Source organism: Podarcis filfolensis, assembly GCF_964270895.1.
Source record: "Podarcis filfolensis genome assembly, chromosome: 15".
Classification (NCBI taxonomy): domain Eukaryota; kingdom Metazoa; phylum Chordata; class Lepidosauria; order Squamata; family Lacertidae; genus Podarcis; species Podarcis filfolensis.
The window spans coordinates 33,496,248-33,518,185 of record NC_139618.1 but is presented as its reverse complement, the minus strand read 5'-3'; the positions used below and the strand labels follow the sequence as shown (position 1 = coordinate 33,518,185).

Genomic DNA, 21,938 nt, shown 5'->3' with positions numbered 1-21,938 from the left:
TGTCCCACTTTTCCTTAGGACCAGTGAAATATTGCAGGATTCCTTAGGACCAGTAAAATATTGCAGGGTATTGAGTTATCCAATCCCCAAGCCATCTGAAGGCAGCCCTGTATAGGGAAGTTTTTTTAATGTTTAATGTTCTATTATGCTTTTATATAAGTTGGAAGCCACCCAGAGTGACTGGGGCAACCGTCAGATAGGCAAGGTATAAATAGCAAAAATATTATTGAAGACTAGGATGTCCCTATTTTCACTGGAGAAATGTTGGAGAGTATGTGTGTTTTATACTATATCTGTATGTATATAATTGTTCTGTTGTGGTGGTTTTTTATATTGTGTAGATGTTATATTATGAATTGACCTATATTATTTGTTATGTTCTATGACGTAAGCCGCCCTGTGTTTGTTTGTTTGTTTTTTAAATGAAGGGTGGAACAAATGGAACAAATATAATTATTTATAAATATAAATATAAATATTTATTATAATATATATAATATATAATATATAATATTATATATATAATAATATATAATATTATATATTATTATATATTATATATTATATATTATTATATATTATATATTATATATTATATATTATATATTATATATTATATATTATAACTATAAATATTTAATATAAATATATAAATAAATGTAAATGGAACAAATAATTAAATAATTAATACAGTGTGCTTTTAAAATGTGTGTATTAGTGAAAATAGCAGGCAAAGATGCATTAGGGGAAAGCTGTTCTGCAAACATGTGCCTATTAGGCAAAAATGCTGATGAATTATCATGAGATTAAAAAACAAAACCAATAATCACAAATAGCTGCAGAAATGAGGAGAGCTCAGCTGGAAAAATGAGAACAAAAATGGACAATTGGGAGTGGCGGGAAGACAACAGGATTCAAGATGGACAAATAATCTGGACCTTGCGTTTGTTTCCCTATGAATCTGTCCCAGGAATATCATTCTCCTGTTTTGCCTTTTAGAGAGATTCAGGAAATGCTTTATATTGGCATCATCAAGACAGAAGTTCAGAGCCCCACTCAACAGAATGAGGAGAAAACCACATGCACACCCTGCAAATGCAACAGAACTAACTCAATACATTCCCATCTGAATAGCACACCCCATAACACCACGGAGGCCAGAGTCTGAAATTCCCTGAATGCGCTACTGACATCTTTTTAGAAAGTCAAACAGGAGGCAGATGAATCGCGCCTTATTCTCCCCGGTGGACACACATGTAAATTAGGACTGTCAACCAATTAATCTTCCTTAATTAATCATATGAACTTTTATTTATCCAGTCAGTCAGTATATAAGCTGCCCTTCTTTAACAGGCAGATAATTCTGAATACAATAAACTCAGAAAACAAAAATGCAGAACTTTAAAATCGCAGAAGCCACACAAGAAGCTGATTAAATCAAAGCAAGATGAATAAATAAAATGTGATCAAATAAGAATACAACTGAATGAGGTTAAAAACAACAACGGTGTATTGGATCCAGCTCTGCCCAATTTTGGCCACTCCATCCACAGCCTCCACTTGCATGGTCACTGCCAACAATGTGCAGCAGAGTCACTCAACCCTCCAGAGGGGCTTTTTGGAACGGCTTTGCAGGACCCCTCTGATCTGATGCTGGATCCAGGCCCTGGATCAGGGCCTTATTGTCATGGATGGGTTGGACTTTGAGGAATGGTGGGAGGAACCAGCTGGGGAACCACTAAGGGAAGAGTGCTCAGAGCCCAGGGATTGGTGGTGGGACAACGATGAGTGGACACAGGGAGAAGAGGCAGAACAATGGAAAGAAGAGGTGTTGGAGCAGGACTTAGTGAGCAGGGAGAGTCTGTGGCAGAGAGAGGTCTAGAAGCAGAAGCAGAAGCTGAAGCAGGGAGGCCAAGAGGCAGACATGAGTCAGACTGGTGAAGAGTCATGGGTGTCTCCCCCTCCTGCTGCAACAAGCTTCCCTGTTCTCTGGTCTCCTAGAACCATAAGAGGCATGAAAAGGGCAGAGGAGAGATTGGCTGCACACAGACACAGTCTCTGATTGCTTGGGGGGCGGGGGAAGAAACCCTGTAGAGGAGGTGACTTCATTCTCAACAACTGCTTCATGGGGGCAAGAGCTACCAGAGATACATTGTTGTGCTCATTAGACCTGACACTCCACCAAGACTGTGCATTTCATGTTTTTGGTAATAAAGAGTTAACTCCAACATGCACTGTGTGATTTACTGCTGGCTCACTCCTGACACTCAAACAGTGTTTGGTTCAGCATGCTGTTAGGAAGGGTTTGAGAAGGAGACCAATGCAGACAGTCTGCATGAGAGTCCCCCACCATCTCCTGGCCACGCAGCTAACCCTCTTTTGACAGCCCAGGATAGACCTTATCTAACCTGAGGTGATCTGGGGCTGCCTCAACCCACTCTGGCCAGATCCTGGGTTGATCTTAATGAGCCCAATTCAGTTCAGGATCCAGGATTCGGCTGGAGCCAATGCAGAGCCTTACTTTTTAGTGGGTACAGGGAACTACATAGGCAGGTGGGGTGGAAATACTCCATTCAGTGAGTGGCCTTTTGCATGCACAAATTTGGATTCAGCAATGTATGTAAAGGTCTAAGAGAATTTCCTTCAGTTTGCATTGTAAGTGAACCAACCTAATTCACACCTCCCAGACTAATACACAAATCACCACATAATTATCCCTGGATTTCGCACCTCTCCAAGGTTTGCAATACACTTCACAGCTCAAAAAGCATACAGAAATGCAATAGAAAATGTGTATTTTAGGATAAAATGCATTTAGAAATGTGTACACTGAAATAAACCACATGTTTAAATATGTTTTTAATATGATTTTTGATAGGTTTTTTTAAAAAAACAAAACCACACAGACTAATGCACAAGCTGGATGCAGGAGACTTATGAATCAACAAATGTGGAAGTGGCACATACAGTGGTACTTCTAGTTGCGAACGGGATCCGTTCCGGAGGCCCATTCGCAACATGAGCAGAACGCAACCTGCGTCTGCGTGTCTGCGCATGCACAGGTAGCGATTCGCCGCTTCTGCGCATGCACGTGATGTCATTTTTAGCATCTGCGCATGCGCGAGTGGCAAAACTCGGAAGTAACCCTTTCCGGTACTTCCGGGTTGCCGCGGGACAAAGCCTGAAAACGCTCAACCTGAAGCAAATGTAACATGAGGTATGACTGTACTGGCAACAGTCTGATTCATCCCTACCCCATAGCTCTAAAGAAAAAGAAGAAATCAAACTTCTTTTGTTCTTTGACTGATGTGCTTCCTATTGCACACAAGAGGGAATGTCTCTTCTAAGATGGTGCAAGCCATCTGAAGTTTTTAGTAAGTACCCACCTTAAGAATAACTTACCAAAAACAAAAGGGGGGCAGAAATCAAAAGTCATTAACTAATTGATCAGGGACAACTTTTCTAATGTTTTCGACTGATTAATCAACTAAACGCCACAACCACAATGCAAATGCATGCATGTGAATACTAAGGCAGCAGATGCAATTCACAGCTTGGCATTTTAGACACAGGCAGCAGGTAAGGGTTCAATCTGAACTGCTGATGCTGTTTTGTAGGTCAATCAAGTCTTTTTCTTCCCTGGCAGATCTTTGAACCGAAAGAACAAAGCCCTCTCGGCTCTTAAAATCAGCACAGGGAGGGCTATTGCAAAATAAACGAGCACAAGATATAGCAGGCAAAGTGCCTTCAGTAATGTGTGATTGTGAGGCTAGGGAGCAGCTCTCCGGCAGCAAATTCTTGGTGTGAAAACAGAGGTATTACAAGTACATAAGAGCATCCTTCTTTTCATCTGTGAGATGCTGCAGGCTATGAAATTTCACATTAATTACTCAGATTCTAAGCACCTATTAAACTGTAGCATTAATACGGATTTCATAAAGAGGAGGAAAAATAACAATTCCTCTTAAATGCAGGTTGCTATTTATAGCTGCTCTCCTGGGGACCTTCAGATGTAATCAATAACAAAGAATAACACAAAAAATTGCAGTCGGGGTTGTCGCCCATGAGCCATACAGTCACGCTAAAAGAGAACATTGTCCCTGCTCAGTTTTTTGAATGCCTAAATATTCTACCTTGATGTTGTATCCGTAATATTTGAATTTGCTTTCCTAGGAATGCAAGGCAAATACTGTTCTGCAAAGATTTACTGGACAATGCAGCTCTCACACTGCATTATTAAAACTGCAAATAGATAATTGTAAGCCAGCAGGAACGAAGACTGGCCTGAGGACTGCAAATCATATAAAGTGCCATATAATTATTTCTTATATTATAGTACACTACTTATACAGCTGTCTTAAAAGCAGGAGAAAGACAGTGCAACTGTTCTAACTGTTACGTACTGAAGAGTCACCAAAGTTAAAGAAAGTTAACTGTGGGAAACCTCTAGGCTTTAGTGTGAAAGGCACAAAGTGAAATTTTATTCTGAATGTCCAATTCCCTATAGAGCTAGACATTGCTCTGTCTTCTAAGCTTAACACTGGCCTCTTTAAGGGAACAAAGGTCTACATCCAACTTCCTTTGATTTATACTGTAGTCTCCTGTGCATGGATTTGATGTACACAAGCTGGCTCTCTTCTGCTATGATATATGCCTCTTTTGCTAGGTGAATCCTAGTAAGGTAAAAGGTCAAGGACCCCTGGATGGTTAAGTCCAGTCAAAGGCGACTATGGGGTGCGGCGCTCATCTCGCTTTCAGGCCAAGGGAGCCAGTGTTTGTCCACAGATGGCTTTCCGGGTCATGCGGCCAGCATGACTAAATGGCTTCTGGCACTGTGATGGAAACCAGAGCACACGGAAATGCCGATCTCCTTCCCTCTGCAGTGGTACCTATTTATCTACTTGCATTGGTGTGCTTTTGAACTGCTAGGTTGGCAGGAGCTGAGACAGAGCAACGGGAGCTCACCCCGTCATGGGGATTTGAACCGCCAACCTTCTGATCGGCAAGCTCAAGAGGCTCAGTGGTTTAGACCACAGTGCCAACTGTGTGAATTTAGTAATGAATCCTAGTAAAGAAGCATCCAACCTGGTGCCTTCCATATGTTGCTGAACTACAACTCCCATAATCCCTGACCATTAGCCACACCAGCTGGGGATGCTGAGAGATGGAGTCCAACAACATCTGGAGGACACTGGTTTGCCTACCTTTGCTATAGTGCCATAATACCATGAAGTGTGCAGCCTGTCATTTGACATTCTGTAAAATGCTATAGCATATTATGATAGCATATAATTGAATCACTGCTAAGTTTAAGGTTGAGTGCTGATATTTATGAAGCCGAAACTGCATATCCACACCTAACAGAGAGGTGCCAGCAGGCATGGTTTGCAGAAGCATAAAAGCAAACCTTCAGGGAAATATCCCTGATTTGCGGAATGGATGGAACAAATTGTAGCCTGGTGAGGACAGAGCATGCTCAGTGGGTGTGGAAGACTGAATCGTTTGGGGGGAAATAACCAGGGGGAAGGGGGAATGGAAGTAGCTGGTAAAGTGGGGGGCACAGCTGTAGCAGACCAAGGGGTTCCCAAACATCTAGCAGGCAGGCTGGCAGGTCTCTCTAGCTAAGAGAGAAAGCAAGGAGCACAGAAGGAGGAGGAAAGAAAGTGAAAGAGGAAGAGTTAAATACCCTCTTTCTCTGTTGTTCTTTGATCCATTTCTCCTCCAATTGAAACGAGCGAGAGGATGGAGAAGACACACGTAGATATAACAAGGGTAGAGAAAACCATATCATTGCCTAGAGATAGGTCATTCCCTGTTCACACTGAGAAACTATTTTTTAAAACATCCCCGGGGACTGTAGTGGGAGCTGCCCACAGGAAACCAATGAAGAAATCCTAAAATTCCACATAGCTGAGAATGGGTACTAGCATGCCCTTCCTCCCCTAATTTCATCGAAACAAATAGCTGCGAAGAGAAAATCTTCCACACATTCCAATTCTTCAGCATGAATTAAAAATAGTAAGAATCCTGCTAATGCAAATTTCAAAGCCAGGTCTGCCCATACTGCAGGCTAGAATGAATGGTGACTTAGAGAGAATAGCTTATGGCCGCCCAACATTGAAAGCTTCAGGTCAGGCTCTGAGTCGCTTACAACAACAATGCAGCTTTGTCCAAAGGCTTAGTACCACTAGTACAGGTTCAAGTAATGCACACATAGGAGATTTTTAGCAACACACTCTGTGTGTGTGTGTAGGAGAGGGGCTTAGAGTGTGATCTTTAGAAGGCAGTGCAAGCATGTTCCTATTTCCACCTGTGAGATGCTGGAAGGCACTCACTGGCAAGTTTTGTCCAGATGCTTCCACACATCAGGAAGTCCTCCACTAAAACAAAAGCCAACTCCTGTTTGACGTTCCTGTGTTTGAGAGAGACTGGGATCTGCACTGCCAGCAAATAAACTCTGGAACTTTAAAACAGTTCAGTACATTAATTCTCATCTTCCACAGTTACTGGCCTCCTTGGAAGAGGAACTCAAGTGAGACGTGATGTCCTGAGACGTAACTTCTCTCCCCCCCCCCTCTCTCTCACACACATACACACACTCTCACACACCAAGTAATTAAAACAAAATCCATCCCAATTAAGCCCCCGTAGACCTCCTGTAAAGAGGACTCTGTTGGAACTCTAGCTAGCAATTGCACGCACACATGCCTGCACACACACAAATTCACACAGTTCCTGGAACTTTCCTGCCAAACTCGAGGGAGAACTGTTCTCTTTGGTTTATGAACTGTATCTAAGCATGCTGGACAGGAGATGCATAAATGGCCAAGATACAGCTCCATTCTTTGTCCTTCGCTGTGCCATAAAACCACATTAAGATCACACTATCGTCTTTAAGTTCGAAAGACAATTTAATGATGTGATTCCATAGTGAGTCCAATCTGCATCAGGGATGTCTCATTGCTGGTGGTGGTAAGGAACCCCTGCAAGACAAAGGAACTGGTATTCCGACATGATCTCCCTCTCACCACAAGCAATTCTGCCTATTGTTTACATCAGGGTGGCTAAACTGTGACTCTCCAGATGTGGCTTGACTACATCTCCCAATACCCCTCACTGTTGGCCAGGGTTGATAGGAGTTGGAGTCCAACAACATCTGGAGAGTGAGAGGTTGGACATCCTGGCTAGTTTACATGATGTGTAACCTAGTGACAAAAAATAGAATTGAGTCAAGAACCTCTAATCTTGTTATGGATTGCATATCTCTCAAAACCCCTTTGCCTCTGACTCAACCTTGAACACACAAGAGACCATTCAGGATTGTTATTCCAGAGTAACTGACGGTGTAAGTAGGCCTTAATTCTCAACCGAGAACTACTGGTCTGAGCAAGTATTTCATGGAATCAAAGAACTGTAGAGTTGGAAGGGACCCCAAGTGTCATCTAGTTCAATGCCCCCTGCAATGAAGGAATCTCAGCTAAAGCATCTATGACAGATGGCTATCCAACCCCAGCTTTAAAAACTTCCAAGGAATGAGAATCCACAACTTCCTGAGGGAGACCGTCCCATTGTCAAACAGCTCTTACTGTCAGAAATACTTTATTCATTCCACAGTTTCTTTGTTTTCAATCCCTGTAACCTGCTATTTATTATTATTTTTTTGTTAAGGAAAAGGTGGCAACTAATTCTTTTTTCCCTAAGCTACACAAATGCCTCAGGGCAAAAAGAGTGAAACAGAATGGCCTCCCTTCACAAAGCAGTATAAGTTAAATCGGTGTCAGCTACAATACTTAATGCACTGAGGAGAGAGAAAAAGCCTCAGGCCAGCAGATCAGTCAAGGATACTAATGGTCTGTATCAACAGTCTACGTTTAGGATTGAAGTATATGCTAAATTGCCACAGACAACTGTGTTTATTTTATAACCTCAACACAGAAATGAGACTGGACAGAATGCAGGTTTGAAGATTACATCCGAAATTAGAATTTTATTCTTTTAAGCTGTGTCTCACTTCATAGAAACATTGGAAGATTCCTGCCAGATTAGGTCAAAGGTTCATTTGGTCCAGTATTCTTTTCTCATATTGGCCAACCAGATGCCTGTGGGAATCAACATACGGCATATACTGTATCTATTGACATTAAAGATTTGTGGGAGGGTTGTCCGGTTTCTTATGTACACACCTGGGGAGAAAAATAGGCTGAATGAGAAATTCTTATAACCCTCCTTGAATTTAACTTGAGGAAAGTGTTCCATGTAGGCTGTGCCAAATTTTAATCAAGGACTGCTCGGGGCTGAAAGGGCCATTTTGGAGGTCCCAAAATGTTTGCTGAAAGAACCTCCAGGCCTTAGCCCTTTCACCTTGCTTCTTTCCTTTTTCTTAACTCTCCCAGCAGTTGCTCTGTGCAATTTTCTTCTACCTAAGAAGGTACTTATTGCTGGCTACAAGATCCAGCTAATCAGGAATCGAACAGCCTGCATGATGACATCACAGCACCATGTGTTTGGCAGGTGATAGCAGTTAGGTGATTAAGAGGGAGATTTTTGAGTGATTGGGTTGATGGGGTGTTTTTGTGTAGATGGATATGTTGGGTGTTTGGGAGCAGAACGAGGTGAAGGATACTAGATGAGTAGCAGGTACTGTATTATTTGCGTAGATGTAAAACAGAATTTGTATATGATGTGCATTTGTGGAATGAGTGTTGTATATTACGAGTCAGGATGTGCTTTGGCAAGAAAGGATCTCAGACTCTTCATATGTTTTGAAAAGGTGCTGCAATGTCTTTAAATTTGGTTCTTCCACACTGCATCGCATTGCAGTTTGTGTTATATTGTAGTTTTTAAGTTTCCATGTTTGCTATATATTGAGCCATGTCATCAGCTGGTGTTGGTCCACTGTGCTTCAGCAGTGCCACAGGCTGATAGCATCCATGCCACGCCGCATTGAGGCAGTAATTGATGCAAAAGGGGCCCAAACCAAGTACTTAGTACATATGCATGCTTCTACTTCTCAGAGGTCCAATATTGCTCTATTTGCAGTCATTGTTTTGCTGATTTCATTTAATATTCTAATTTTCTGAGATTATTAAATTGGGGTTTTCACCAGCTGTGTGCCATGATCATCACAATTATAACAAATAAAAGCTTGACATATCTCGCTTTGCATGTCATGAGTCCATCTCATATATTAATTTCACCTTTTAAGTTGAATTACTGAAATAAATGAACTTTTCCATGATGTTCTAATTTTCTGAGTTTCACCTGTATACATATTGTTGTTTTGTAAGCCACTTACTGCCTTAGCCTTAAGCAGCATCTATACGTGAGAAATAAATAAATGTAGCCAATCGATGAAGGCTGTGCTATGGTGTCACAAAGCCAACTCAGAGTAAGGGCAATGTTCCCCAGCTTTGCTTTTATATCTCCAAACTATAACCAGAAAGGAAGGGTTTCATCTCATAGAAGGTTTTCAGCTCAATTCCTATTTCAGCTCAGCCCTAATTCCATGTTGATCCACATCCTGGGAGCAACCGTTTCTTATTTCAGATATTGCAAACTAAGGCTTATACAGGAAGCATCTCCCAAAGTACAAATGAACAGCAGAAACATAACACAGAGGAAAGTTTATGAATAATGATGTCATGCTCATTCTTTTAGATTCTTTCAGCTCTTAAAAAAAATCCAAAGTGGATGAAATATGAATTTAAAATTATCACAGATAGGAGAAAGTAATATTGCTAGTTTTACTTATCGTGCAATTTATATGAAATCAAAAGCAAAATAGGTATGTAATACTCCTAGCTAGCTGCTGTGGAACTCAACATGTGAGCAAATTCAAAGAAAAGCAGATGGATCTGTTGTTTCGTGACATCTGAGAACATCGCTTCCAGTATGGAAAACATGGTACCCAAGAATTCAACATGAAAGGGGGCTATTTAGCCTAGCCTCATTCCATGCACTGTCAGTGTGTTATTGCAAAATGAAAGCCTAGCCTTTTGTGGGTGTGAAGAGGCTGCAATTGAACATCCCAGTGAGATTGTTCCTTGTGCCAGAAACCCTACGCTTCCTTCAGCCCTTGGTACAGGTGACCCAGTCAAAGAGCCAGCTGGGAAATATGGAAATATGGATTATGCGCATGGAGGGAGGAAATCAAGGCTTACTTGAAGACTGCACTATGAGACAATACAGTACATATTCAGTACATATTCAGTACATACACAGACTGTGTGCTTCAAAAAGATGTCTGAAGGGGTTGGTGGCAGTTGTGGTTCAATAACATTTGCAGGCCATGGGTTCCCAATACCTTTCTTAGTAGATAGGTGGAATGCAATTTAACCAGAGACAATAAATAAACCATGACCAGATCAGGGACCTCTTTTCAGAGGGTTTTAATTTATATTAAATCCAGCAGATGCTTACCACTGAAGCATATGAAAATGCATCAAAATAGATTTCTTATTTTAAACCAATTCCACTGAAAATTTCAGCATCCAAATGGAAGCAGATCATCACACAGGAGCCCCCAAGAGGAGGAGGAAAAACCTATAAGGGTAACATTAAATGAAAGAAAGCCTTAAATGTCAAAGATTTTTCAAGTTTCCTGTCTTTTATTGGACTGGCCTATTGACTCAGAAAACCCAGCAAAGATTATTAACTCAGGCAGAAGAAGAGGAGAGAAAAAGGTATGACTCGCTTAAGGGGGAGATACAGATGGGGAGATGAAATTTTTGAAATGGACAAAGTGAATGGGTAAGGATGGGAGCTTGCTAGACTGGCAAATTCCACTCCAAGCGAAGGGCGTTGCAACAAGGAGTAGGGTGGATCAATCTACTTCTACTCCAGGTCACTTTTGTTTGTGTTCATTTATTTATTATTTATTTTTTTAATCTATGCAAAGATCTAGAAGGCCAAGGGTTTCCCACTCCTGCTGTAGACTGGGCCGCTCCATAAGTGACTTGGCAACAAGCCAATCTTGGGCCCCAAATGGCAACCTGTCCTGGCTCTCTAATGAGCATCCTTGTATGATCCCTGTGATTCAAACATGGGGTTCAGCTCGTTCAACTTTAGATATTAAGATATGCATTAAAAAACAAAACCCAACAACACTTGCATGTATATCTGAATAAGTAATGTGCACAGACTCTCTCTAAAGATAAGGAATCACTTTTAAAAAATAATACTACCTATCCAGAAGGAGGAACAAGGCCCTCTGTTTCAAATTCATTATTAACTACCGTATTTTTTGCTCTATAAGACTCACTTTTTCCCTCCTAAAAAGTTAGGGGAAATTTGTGTGCATCTTATGGAGCGAATGCAGGCTGTGCAGCTATCCCAGAAGCCAGAACAGCAAGAGGGATCGCTGCTTTCACTGCACAGCGATCCCTCTTGCTGTTCTGGCTTCTGAGATTCAGAATATATTTTTTCTTGTTTTCCTCCTCCAAAAACTAGGTGCGTCTTATGGTCTGGTGCGTCTTATAGGGCGAAAAATACGGTACTTATTTCTTTAGAAAAAGGTTATAGATCGCTTAGTCAGAGGAATCTCCAAGCTTTGCAGGGGCAAAACAAGGCTGGTCAAAGATCCAGTTTGGCACCTCCCACACATGCATTTGTGCACATACCAGGGCCAGGTTTAGGTTTGATGAGGTCCTAAGCTACTGAAGTTAATGGGGCCCTTTAGATATCCAGCGATCCTTTGTCGACAACAAATTGTTGCTGTTTTTTGTGTTGAATTTATGCTACTTGGTAATTTATGGACCTAATAGGGATCTAAAGCCATTTGCACATAAGAAAGTATCTATTTTATCAAAGTAATTGTTGAACTGAAATACAATTAAGAAGTATATTAATAGTGAAATAATTATTAAGCTCTAACTTAAAATGATGTAGGTTTTATTTTATTTGTTTTTTATCTTATATTTTGGAAATGTACATCCAGGGTTTTTTTCTTTAAATTTTTTGGGGGGCCCCAAGAGAGTGGGGCCCTAAGCTATAGCTTGTTTAGCTTATATGTAAATCCAGCACTGGTACCCACACACACAGGCTGGGAGCTTCAATGGCACCCCTCTGGAGACTTCACCTGGGGCAAAAAGCACGGCCAACCCCCCTCGTAGCTGAAAAAGTTTATGCATCAATGAGACACAGATATCAGCAAAACCTTTAAAACAAAAACAAATAGATAACTGAGTCATACATCTCGCTAGGCTTGCTGAAATTAAAATAAGTTTCTGCAGGAATCGAGCGAGGGCACCAGCTTAACGTCAATACACAGGCTGCTGCCGACACTAAGATACTGACTCCTTGCAAATGCAGAGCACACATTACATGGCATTTTTAAAAGTGCAAGTTCCACAGACTGAAGTGGTCAGATAGGCGATGTGGCGTCTGCCCATTCCTTGTGATTATGTTTGTACAGGGGGATGGAAATGGTTAATGTAGATTGACCAATGAGAAAGCTCAGAGGTGGAGCCTACCTGGTTTTGAGGCTCAGCCCAGGGGTTTACCAGGGGGAGACAGAGGAGTGAGGGTCAGACAGAGGCAGTAAAAGTCGAACACAGTAGTTGTGACAATTAAAGTGAGAGACCGGGATAGAACTGAGGAAGAAGAGTGTGACAGTGTGAGACAGTGCCACATCAAGTTAAGGGCGCGCATTTGAGAAACCGTTCTGAACCTATTTAAAACTTGTTTGTTCTTCAATAAACTTTAATCTTCGTTGTTGACTTTACAACCTGACTGAGACTGAGGATTTCACCAGAAGAAACCTGGTTGGTGTAGCGGAAGAATAAAGCAGTGGTGTACAGGTCAATAGTCCGTGAAACGACCGGGGGCTCTGTATACAAAGGCACCTATGGGACAAGGTGATATCAAGGCAAAAAGACTACTCAGATAAATAAATGTACCTTTACTTTGTCACAAAGTGAGCATAGGAAATGCACGATTTGGGAATAGAGAGAAGGAGGCAGAAAAGGAAAGGGGCACGGGGCTACCAGCAGCCCCACTGAGAAGCCAGTGTCATAGTTTGTTTGTTTGTTAAACTTCTTGCCTCACTCTTCCTCCCAAATAAGCTAAAGTAGGATTAGGCTCCACCCTCCATCAGGCATCAGGAAAGAGCCATTCCATCAGGCAACAGCAGCAAGAGCAAAGAGAAGCAGGGCTACTCCATCACTCAAGTGGAGAGATGTTTGCCTCCTGCTTCTCCTTGAACTGTTTTCCATTCCAACTGGTCATGATAAGAACTTTGTGGCAAAGAACTAGGGCCTGAGTTTGTTCTCCTCCTCCTTCCTAACGCCTATTATTTTTGTGCCACGCCCTTTAGAATTTAAGCTTGGGGCAGGGACTGTCTCAATGCTGATCTTTGCAAGCTGCTGTTGGGAGCTCAAGAGTGGGGCAGAAATGCTTTAAATAGCAAATAAATAGCACCACCACCTCTCTCCCAAAGTCCAGGTTAGCTCAAGCGTTTCTGCTTGGTACTGATCATCTGCCTTTCACACGGGTTCTATTGACAGATCCTCCTCACCGTGGCGGCACGGGGAAAACGAGGCAGCCGAGGTTTATTGCTGCAGGAAGATGTGTGCCCTTTTGAGATCAAAAAGGGAAATTCTGCAGGAAGCTTGAGAGCTGAGGTAGCAACTGAAGGATGAATCGTGTGAGGAAACAAAAACAGAGTGGAAATCAAGACAACCCCACACTTCGCAGCCCTCAGGCTGTCCTGCTGTTCACAGATTCCATGGTCAGAAGCCTTCCTACATCAGCCAGGCTGCCTTTTGTCTTAGTGGCTTTAAATTTCAGTGTGGGGACCAGAGGGAACGGGCGGGAGGAGTGTCAGATTATGCACAAGGTAGCCCTTTTCATTTTGCAATGTGACATTCTGTCGCTACTCCGATGGTCCCCTAACTGCTGTCAGCTACAGAAATTTGCGCTGGGGTGGGAATGGGACCACTGCCTAGGTCTTGTGAAGCCACTTGTTCTACTGTTGCCTTTTCTTCCGTATCTTTCCATTCATATCTGCAGAATAACCAAAAAGATCACATTCTTACTGAGGATTTGCCTGAGGCTTTCAATCAGGGATACGAGAGATAATTCAGTGTGATTCACATTTTCATCCTCAGGCTCCTAATTTGCAGTTCGTAAAACAATACACAAACCAAAACACAGCTATCCTTTGAAAATTCTCACTTTTGTTGCCATACAGTTCTCCCACCAAATAATGTGTCTGAAAATGACTGTTTCGGGGGGGATGTACATGAAATTTGTGACTAGTGAAAACAGCACAGGAAAAAGCATCATATTAGAGAAACTGCCTACCACAAAAGTGTATACATCTGGGCGGGGGGGGGGACTGCTCTAAAGTGCCAATGAATCTGATGAAGAATTGTGTAGAACTGAACATAAGCTGGAAAATTGAAAAACACTGAAATTGATAGAATGTCATGGACTGGCTGGATGCAGAGGAGTGGCGGAAGGTACCAGCTGGGGAACCCCCAAGAGAAGAAGGCTCAGAGCCAGAGGGTTGATGGTGGGGCGACAATGAGTGGTCAGAGGGAGAAGAGGGGGAACTGGGAGGTGGAGGTGTGGGAAACTGAAGAGCTAACAGGGTTTAGTGAGCAGGAAGAGGCTGCGGCAGAGAGCAGTACAGATGCAGAAGCAGAAGCAGAGACAGAGAGAGAGTGGAGGTAAGCTGCTGAAGAAGCCAAGGAGTCCCTCCTCCCTGGTCTTCCAGAACACAGAGAGGAATGAAGAGGGCAGAGCAAAGAGAGACAAGACGACAAAGCCTTAGCTAATTAGGAAGGAGCCAGGGGAGGAGAAGGCTTAGGCAACTGTGGGAAGGCGGGCACCTTCAGTCCTTGCAACTGCCTCCCTGAGGCAAGACCCACTGAGAAGGGTTGCTGTGACTACTAGTACTGAGCTCTTTTTTGTTTCATTGAATAAAGAGTTAACTTCCCTGACACTGGGTGCTTTTTCGCTGGCCTGTCCTTACAGAGATTCATCCATTCTTATTTTCAAAGCACCATCCATTTTCATATTGAACTCAAGAGTCTCCAAGTCAGATTGATTACCCTAGGGTGTGTCTAACGTGCCTGAAGCTCATAGGGTTTGCATGCAAAAGGCATGAGGGCTTAGTGGCTTCTCTGCATAATTAGGAATTGTGAATCTGTCAATTTTGGTTTCTTTCAGTTTCTCATTTTTCCACTCCGAAGTTCGGTTCTCCACATAAATTTGCAGGTTTTTTGTAAGTCTACATGAAAATTTGTCAGCATTTTTGTGCAAATTTATCCAGGTATACACACTTTGCTATGTAATTCTGCCTAAGAAACAAATTTTTGCAAAGCAATTCCCTCTATTATAATGCATTTTTCTATGTTGCTTTCACTAATGTATGCACATTTCACCGTAGTTTATGCATTTTGTACACTTTGCTTGGCTGGAGAACTGGATTGCAAAACACTAATAAGTGCAAATCTCTGAAGACAGTCCACATATTGTTTCAGAAAATGTGAATTTGGCGAGTTCCCTTTAAATGCAAACTGAATCAAATTTCTCACCATCCACACTCGTAATGCACAGAGATGCGCAGGCAAAGGGATCATTTCCAAAATACACTACAAGAAAGAACAGAAAGGCAAGGTTCTTCTCATTACTCTGACCCCCTAACACAGTCCTTGGCCAGCCTCAAAGCCTTTTGTCCATCTTTAAGGCTGTCCTGACCTTTGGCATCTGTGCTCCATGGAGATGATCAAAGGGTCAGATTCACGGGTTCGTAAAATTGCAGAACGTGACAGGCGGAGTTTGCAAACAGCTGGTCAAGCTTATGGAGCTGTTATTGCAAAGGGGTGGGATGAGGGGGCCTGGCTTTCAAAGCTTGCAGAGAAATGTGCTCTCAGTTTACCCTGATCAAGAACAAAGAACAAAGAAAAGCAGAAGATACACGCAAACAGAAAGGGTATCAATGCCTCTAGGGAAAGAAGGAAGAAGAAGAAGAAGAAGAAGAAGAAGAAGAAGAAGAAGAAGAAGAAGAAGAAGAAGAAGAAGAAGAAGAAGAAGAAAAAGAAGAAAGGATTCTCTCTCTAGATACATTGGTTCTTCTATCACACACATCTATTGCCTGCAGAATAAAAACGGAAAACTCCGGAAAAGCGTCACAGCCTTGCAGATGCTGAAGACCATTGCTTTATAGCTCAGTTGGTTAGAGCATGGTGCTGATAACACCAAGGTCGCAGATTCGATCGCCATACAGGACAGCTGCATATTCCTTAACTGAAGGGAATTGGACTAGATGATTCTCGAAGGTCCCTTCCAACTCTATGTTTCTATGATCGTGGCCAGAATCCTACGTCATGCAGGCAACTTGTTTATCATTCAATAAGCATCCAGCTTCTTATTTGGGGTCGTCTGCTGAGCAAGCAGATTTATTTATCTATGTATTCATTCCTAAAAGTATTTCTGTTACCTCCATATTGTGAAATAGCATGGGTGCTAACCATGTCAAAACGTAAACCACCATTTTAAAAAGGCAAATAAAACTCAGGTAACAACTTTAGTGCAACAGGAAGAGCCCATTGCCCTGGACTCCGTGTCAGCAATGGGAAAATGCCATTCATAGGTCTGGTTCAAACATACATGTAATGTGATCAACACACACCACAGCAATGCCTCTAGAACAATGATAGGTCAAGAGACAGCATCATTCCAAGTAAGACAGTGGGGGGGAGGTTGTGGATCCATTGGGCTCCCGCTGCTTTTTCTGAACCCCTACCCGCAATTTCTAGAATCTCTCCCCTCAATATTCCTAGATTTCTCTCTCCCTTGACTCTCCTGCACCCTTCTCCCACCATGCCCCGCCAGCTCCAAATCTGAATTTAGTGGCCAAAGTAAATCTTCATCTTGATCTCTAGTATTCATATAAAACAACTGAACAGTCACAGATAATGGGAAAAGACTCACATTGGTCATTGTGTAACCTCACTCTGCATCCAGAGAAGTGAAGAGATATGTCTTAGTTTGGATCGTACAGTGGGAATGGGGCATGGAAATGAGTGGTGAAAGAGGCTCCCTGTGCGAGAAGAAGGTCTGCACAGCCACAACTTTAAATCACCAGCTTCCATAAGCCAACACTGATCTCTGCAAGCCATACGAGGTCAAGGATGAGAACGCGCCTTGCTCAGCCAACTGCATGATGCTATGTGGTATCAGGTTAGCTGTTCTTATGATTTATTCAAATAGTCATCACAGTCTATTTTTACATGGGAGTGATGATATCCGCTGATAACAATTAATCACATATACGTGTAGATTAGTTAGGAGCCAGAGCATTGCTAAAATGGTGCTGGAAGCCTGCAGTCAAAGAACTGGCCGGCGGGTTCCATTCAATATGTAAAATGCAAGCCCAGCCACCACTCTTCAGTTCTAGAGTTGCCGTAGTTACAGTAGAGGTAAAGCAAACAGTTTCCAGGTGGAAAAATAAAGCCTTCTCTCCCACCTTCTATGTTGTCCCAAAGGCTGTAAGCAATAACGGCACTGCCTCCATTATTCACAGCAGAGCTCTCCTCTTAAGCGTCTCCCTCTGCCGCCATCTTGAATACCTTCCCACCACCTCCAGAGTTGCCGCTTTTAACAGCAGCCTGATGGAGGTGATGCTTTTCCTGGAATGGAGGTACTATTTATTGATTTGTGCGATTTATATCCTGCCCTTTCGCCCAAAGGAGCCCAGGGCAGAAGACATGGCAATGATAAAACATTAAAAAGAATCTACAAAAATGTTAAAACGTTCTTTTAAAACACTTACCCCCACCAGGGATCTCTGGGTTGCTGGGAACAAGGCTTTTTCAGCCATCAAATACCCGCGTAAACAGGAATGTTTCTCCTGAAAGTCTATAATGGGGTAGACAGCTGCACCTCACTAGGGAAGGCATTGTACAAGCAGGGAACCACCACGGAAAAGCATAGCTGCCAAGTGTCCCTTATTTGAAGGGACAGTCCCTTATTCCAGTGCCATGTCCCGCTGCTGTCCCTTATTGATGGATGTCCCTTAAATGTCCCTTAAATGACGTCCCTTAAATTTCAAAGGAAGCAGCTCCTCTCCCTCCCTCCCTGCCGGCCAGGGAGGAGGGAGGCTCCAACTGTGTTGCTTGGCTGTGTTGCTCACCCAATAAGAAGTCTAAGAATGACTGGGGGGGTGGAGCTTGCATGCCTTGTGCTGATCAAATCGGCTGAGTTCCCTGGGGACTCGCCTTTGCTCAGCGCTTCCCAGCGGAGAGGTGACGGTGGTTTTCCTTGAGGCTTCGTTTGGCTGCTGGCTGGGCTTTCTGCCTTTGGCTCAGAGTGGCTCAGAAGTTGAACATACGTGTGTTGAGTGCTCAGATCGGAATCGGATACGTCATAGACGGCCCACTCACCCTTGCTGGCGAAAAGGTCTGTCTGGAGCGGGGGCACATGGTGGGGGGAAAGGAAAGGAGATCTCGTGGGAGGGGGGGCTTTTGAATTTGTTTTGGAGGCCATTCGATTGACTTATGGGGGAAAAGAAAGGAGCTGGTTGACTAAAATGGTGGGTGACTGGCGATCTCATGGCGAGGGGGGGAGGCTGTGTGTGTGTGGCTAGTTAATGCAAGCTGAGGGGGTTTTTGAATGCTGGATGCCATTTTGTTGCACGTGCTGCTGCAAACTTTGCAGTGCAAAGCCAGGCTGGGGAGCCATCTTAAGTTGAGGCTGCATAGGCCTTGTGGTGCATGTGATTCAGATTCTATTCAATTGAACCTCTGGTTACAAAGTTGGTTGGACAGTGTTCTCGAAGCTACCAGCATGAGTTTGACCAGACTGCAGGAGGACAGGAAGACTGGAGTGCCTGGAACAGGTGAGGCTGCAGGTCCCTTATTTTGGCTGCTGGTCCCTTATTTTCAAATCTGTAAGTTGACAGCTATGGAAAAGGGCACAATGCCAACTGGGCAAGGCCTGACCTGCTGATTGTAGGGTCCGAGATGGGAAAGGAGCTCTTTTAGGTACAAAGTGGGGAAGCAGGCATCTGCTTAGTCCATCTCTGAAGTTGACCAGAAGGAGTAAGAGATAAGAATCTAAGCAAGGGGTCAGAGGCAAGGAACACATCAGAGCCATGAAGGTTTTTGTTGCTCAGGCAAGGTCTTAGTCCAAACAGGAAGTCCTTTATAGCGCTTCCTGTCCAGGAAGGCCCAATGGCCACCTTAGGTGGACAGGGCCAGCCCAGACACTGACAGTACTTCACTGCCTGGGAAGATGCTCCAATTGGCTCCAAAGTTCTCGGTTTTAGCCCTGGCAGCTCCTGGCAGTCAACCCATTATTCTCTCAGCCTGCTATTTCTTCACTCATTCCTCATTTCTCTTCTCCATTCCATTCCTTCAGCTCCATTTATCAACTTTGGGTGGTTTTAATCTCAACCAAACAGACAACCTTCCCTTGCCTCTGCAAAATCTAGGGAGGATTATCGTCCCTGACTGAGTTCACAGTACAGGCATAGGTTTTCCTTAATCCCTTTCCTTGTTGACTTGTGACACATAATTTAACAATATAAGAATCCTCCTGGATCAGGCCAAAGACCCATCTAGTCTAGCATCCTGTATCCAGTGCCAAATAGATGCCAATGGGAAGCCAGAAAGCACAAGATGCGAGCAATAGTCCTCTCCCACTGTTATTCTCAAGCAGCTAATACTTGTTTTATGTTCTTCATTTCCCTCCAGTGATCTCCCCATCCACCCCATGCTGCAAAAAATAAATAAATCACAGAGCACATGCTTTTGTTATACAGATTGATTGGTTTACTCAAGCAATGGCAGGTCCTCACTTCAGTTTAATACTTTAGCTGATCAGCTTGGTTGCCTCTCATGTCTCTTCCAGCTAGACAAATCTACAGTTCTCCTGGCTAAGCTAGTTTTCTGTGTAAATCAATCACTGATGGGAAGAGGAAGCAAGGGGACCAGGAATAGAGGCAGAACTGGCTTTGCTCAACCAAGAGAACTGGCAAAGTCTCAATGCTTCTGTAAGCTCTGCCAAATGCACAGAACTTTCACCATAAGCTGACAGACGACAACTGGCATTAACAGTATAATGAGCACCAAAATCAATTATAGGCAGCGCAAGCAGGCAGTCCGTGGCCCTAGGGCTCTCAGCCTAATTTCAAAAGCCCTCTGCAAGTGATCTCTCCAGACCTTTGGCAACAGCCATTTCCCTCTCCCAAGAGCCTACTGGGTGTGGAGAAAGGGAGAAAGAGTGAGAAGTGGGTGATGCTCCCCACCAGACTCTGCTATACACACTTATTCAGAAAACACTGAGTCCAGGAAAACCATGGACATAAAAGCCACAGTCCATCTCTCCATTTAAACAAAGGAGGACAAGGGACAGGGTGCCTGCAAACATTATACTCCAGTATGTGCACCAACCTTTCAATATGTGCACCAACAACCAATATGTGCTTATACTCCAATATGTGCAGCACCTTTTCCAGATCATTGTTGTACATCAGGAGCGGCTAACCCGTAGCTCTCCAGGTGTTCCTGAATCACAGCTCCATCACCCTCAGGTCAGGAATGATGGGAGCTGGAGACTGACAACATCTGGAGGGCAAGAGATTAGTCACCCCTGTAGAACTAATTGCACACAGAAAACATTGTTGGCTGTAACACAGACTCAATGAAGACTAGTTAAAATGCATCACACTCTATCCCTTTTTCTTTGAATTGGGGTGTATTATTTCAGTAAGTTTCCAGAACACCAACTACAACATTGTGGGTGCCTCCTTATGGGCCCTGTAACCTCTGTCAAATGCAGGATAAAATGCCAATCAGGTTACTTACCATTCAGCGAACTCTGGAACAGATCAGCTGGAAAAGCAGATAGCTCAGGATCCAGTTCCAGAAGGTACCTGTTAATATAATAAAGTATATTGTTTAAGAGATGGACAAATTCGTCCATTTTGGTTTCTCTCTGTTTCTCATGTTTTCAGTCTGTAGTTTGGTACCCCACATTTCTGCATCAGTTTGCTAAATTTTCAATTACAAGTCCCAATGAAAATTGAATATTTTTTCCAAATATTCATTGCATTTCCATCCAGTAACTCTGGGCAACTTTCTCTCTCTCTCTCTCTGAACCAATAATACAAAAATAATACAAACATATGGAAATCTAAAATACAGTGTAAAACCAGTATGAAACATCAATGCAAAATATATATTTTTAAGCACTAAAAATACTGGCCTTGCAGTGTAAATAGGTCTTCAATTGGTTGAAAAGTTCTGAACGAGAGTCATTTGGATGGATTCACACAGTTAAGGAAACCCAGTACAATAATCTTGCTATTGACTTCCCATTAAGATGAGTACCACCACAGAACCATTTATTTCTCTATGGCCCACAAGCAGTCTGGGACCAGGGTATCTGAACAGACATGAGACAAATTCTGTTGTATCTTTTGTCCTCTTTTGGTGATGCATTCCCTCTTTTTTGGAAATGCGCAAATGGCCAACCCAGCCCTGACTATGGCCTGATCCCATAGCTCCTGGCTCCAGGTTCCATCCCAGGCTGCTGCCCTCATCTCAGCCCAGACACTAGTAATATAAAGTAAGATACATGGCCAGTTTTCTCTCCATTTACAAGTAGAAGAATTTCAGCTTGAAACTGCAGCTGGTATCAAAAAAAGAAAGAAAATGTGTGCTGTTATTATGAAAACAAAGCGCATTCATTCTTTACATTTCATGTTTCAGTTCCTGTCCCAATAGCTTTGAAAGTAAAAAATTAGTTTTATAGCCACATTTGCTACAGTGGACTTTGGTCTTTATGACTTCAGTTTAGCATGGAAAAGTTTCTACCATTTACACCATTAGAGTTTCCACCTTCCGATGAAGAGGAAATATTGTACAGCAGAGAGAATGCTAAGGCTGGATCCAACGAAACCCTTTCCCTCAGCCAGAACGCTCAAATTT

At 42.9% G+C, this 21,938-nt stretch overlaps 1 protein-coding gene across 7 annotated transcripts in view; it reads right to left on the bottom strand.

The window, feature by feature from the left end:
• Nucleotides 1-21,938, bottom strand: part of PKNOX2 (PBX/knotted 1 homeobox 2) — a 432,656-nt gene that overhangs the window by 317,053 nt on the left and 93,665 nt on the right. For all 7 annotated transcript variants that reach the window (XM_083588791.1, XM_083588795.1, XM_083588792.1 and 4 more), the window contains one exon: nt 20,814-20,881. The gene's annotated coding sequence lies outside the window, so the exon portion shown is untranslated. The remainder of the gene's footprint in view (nt 1-20,813; nt 20,882-21,938) is intronic.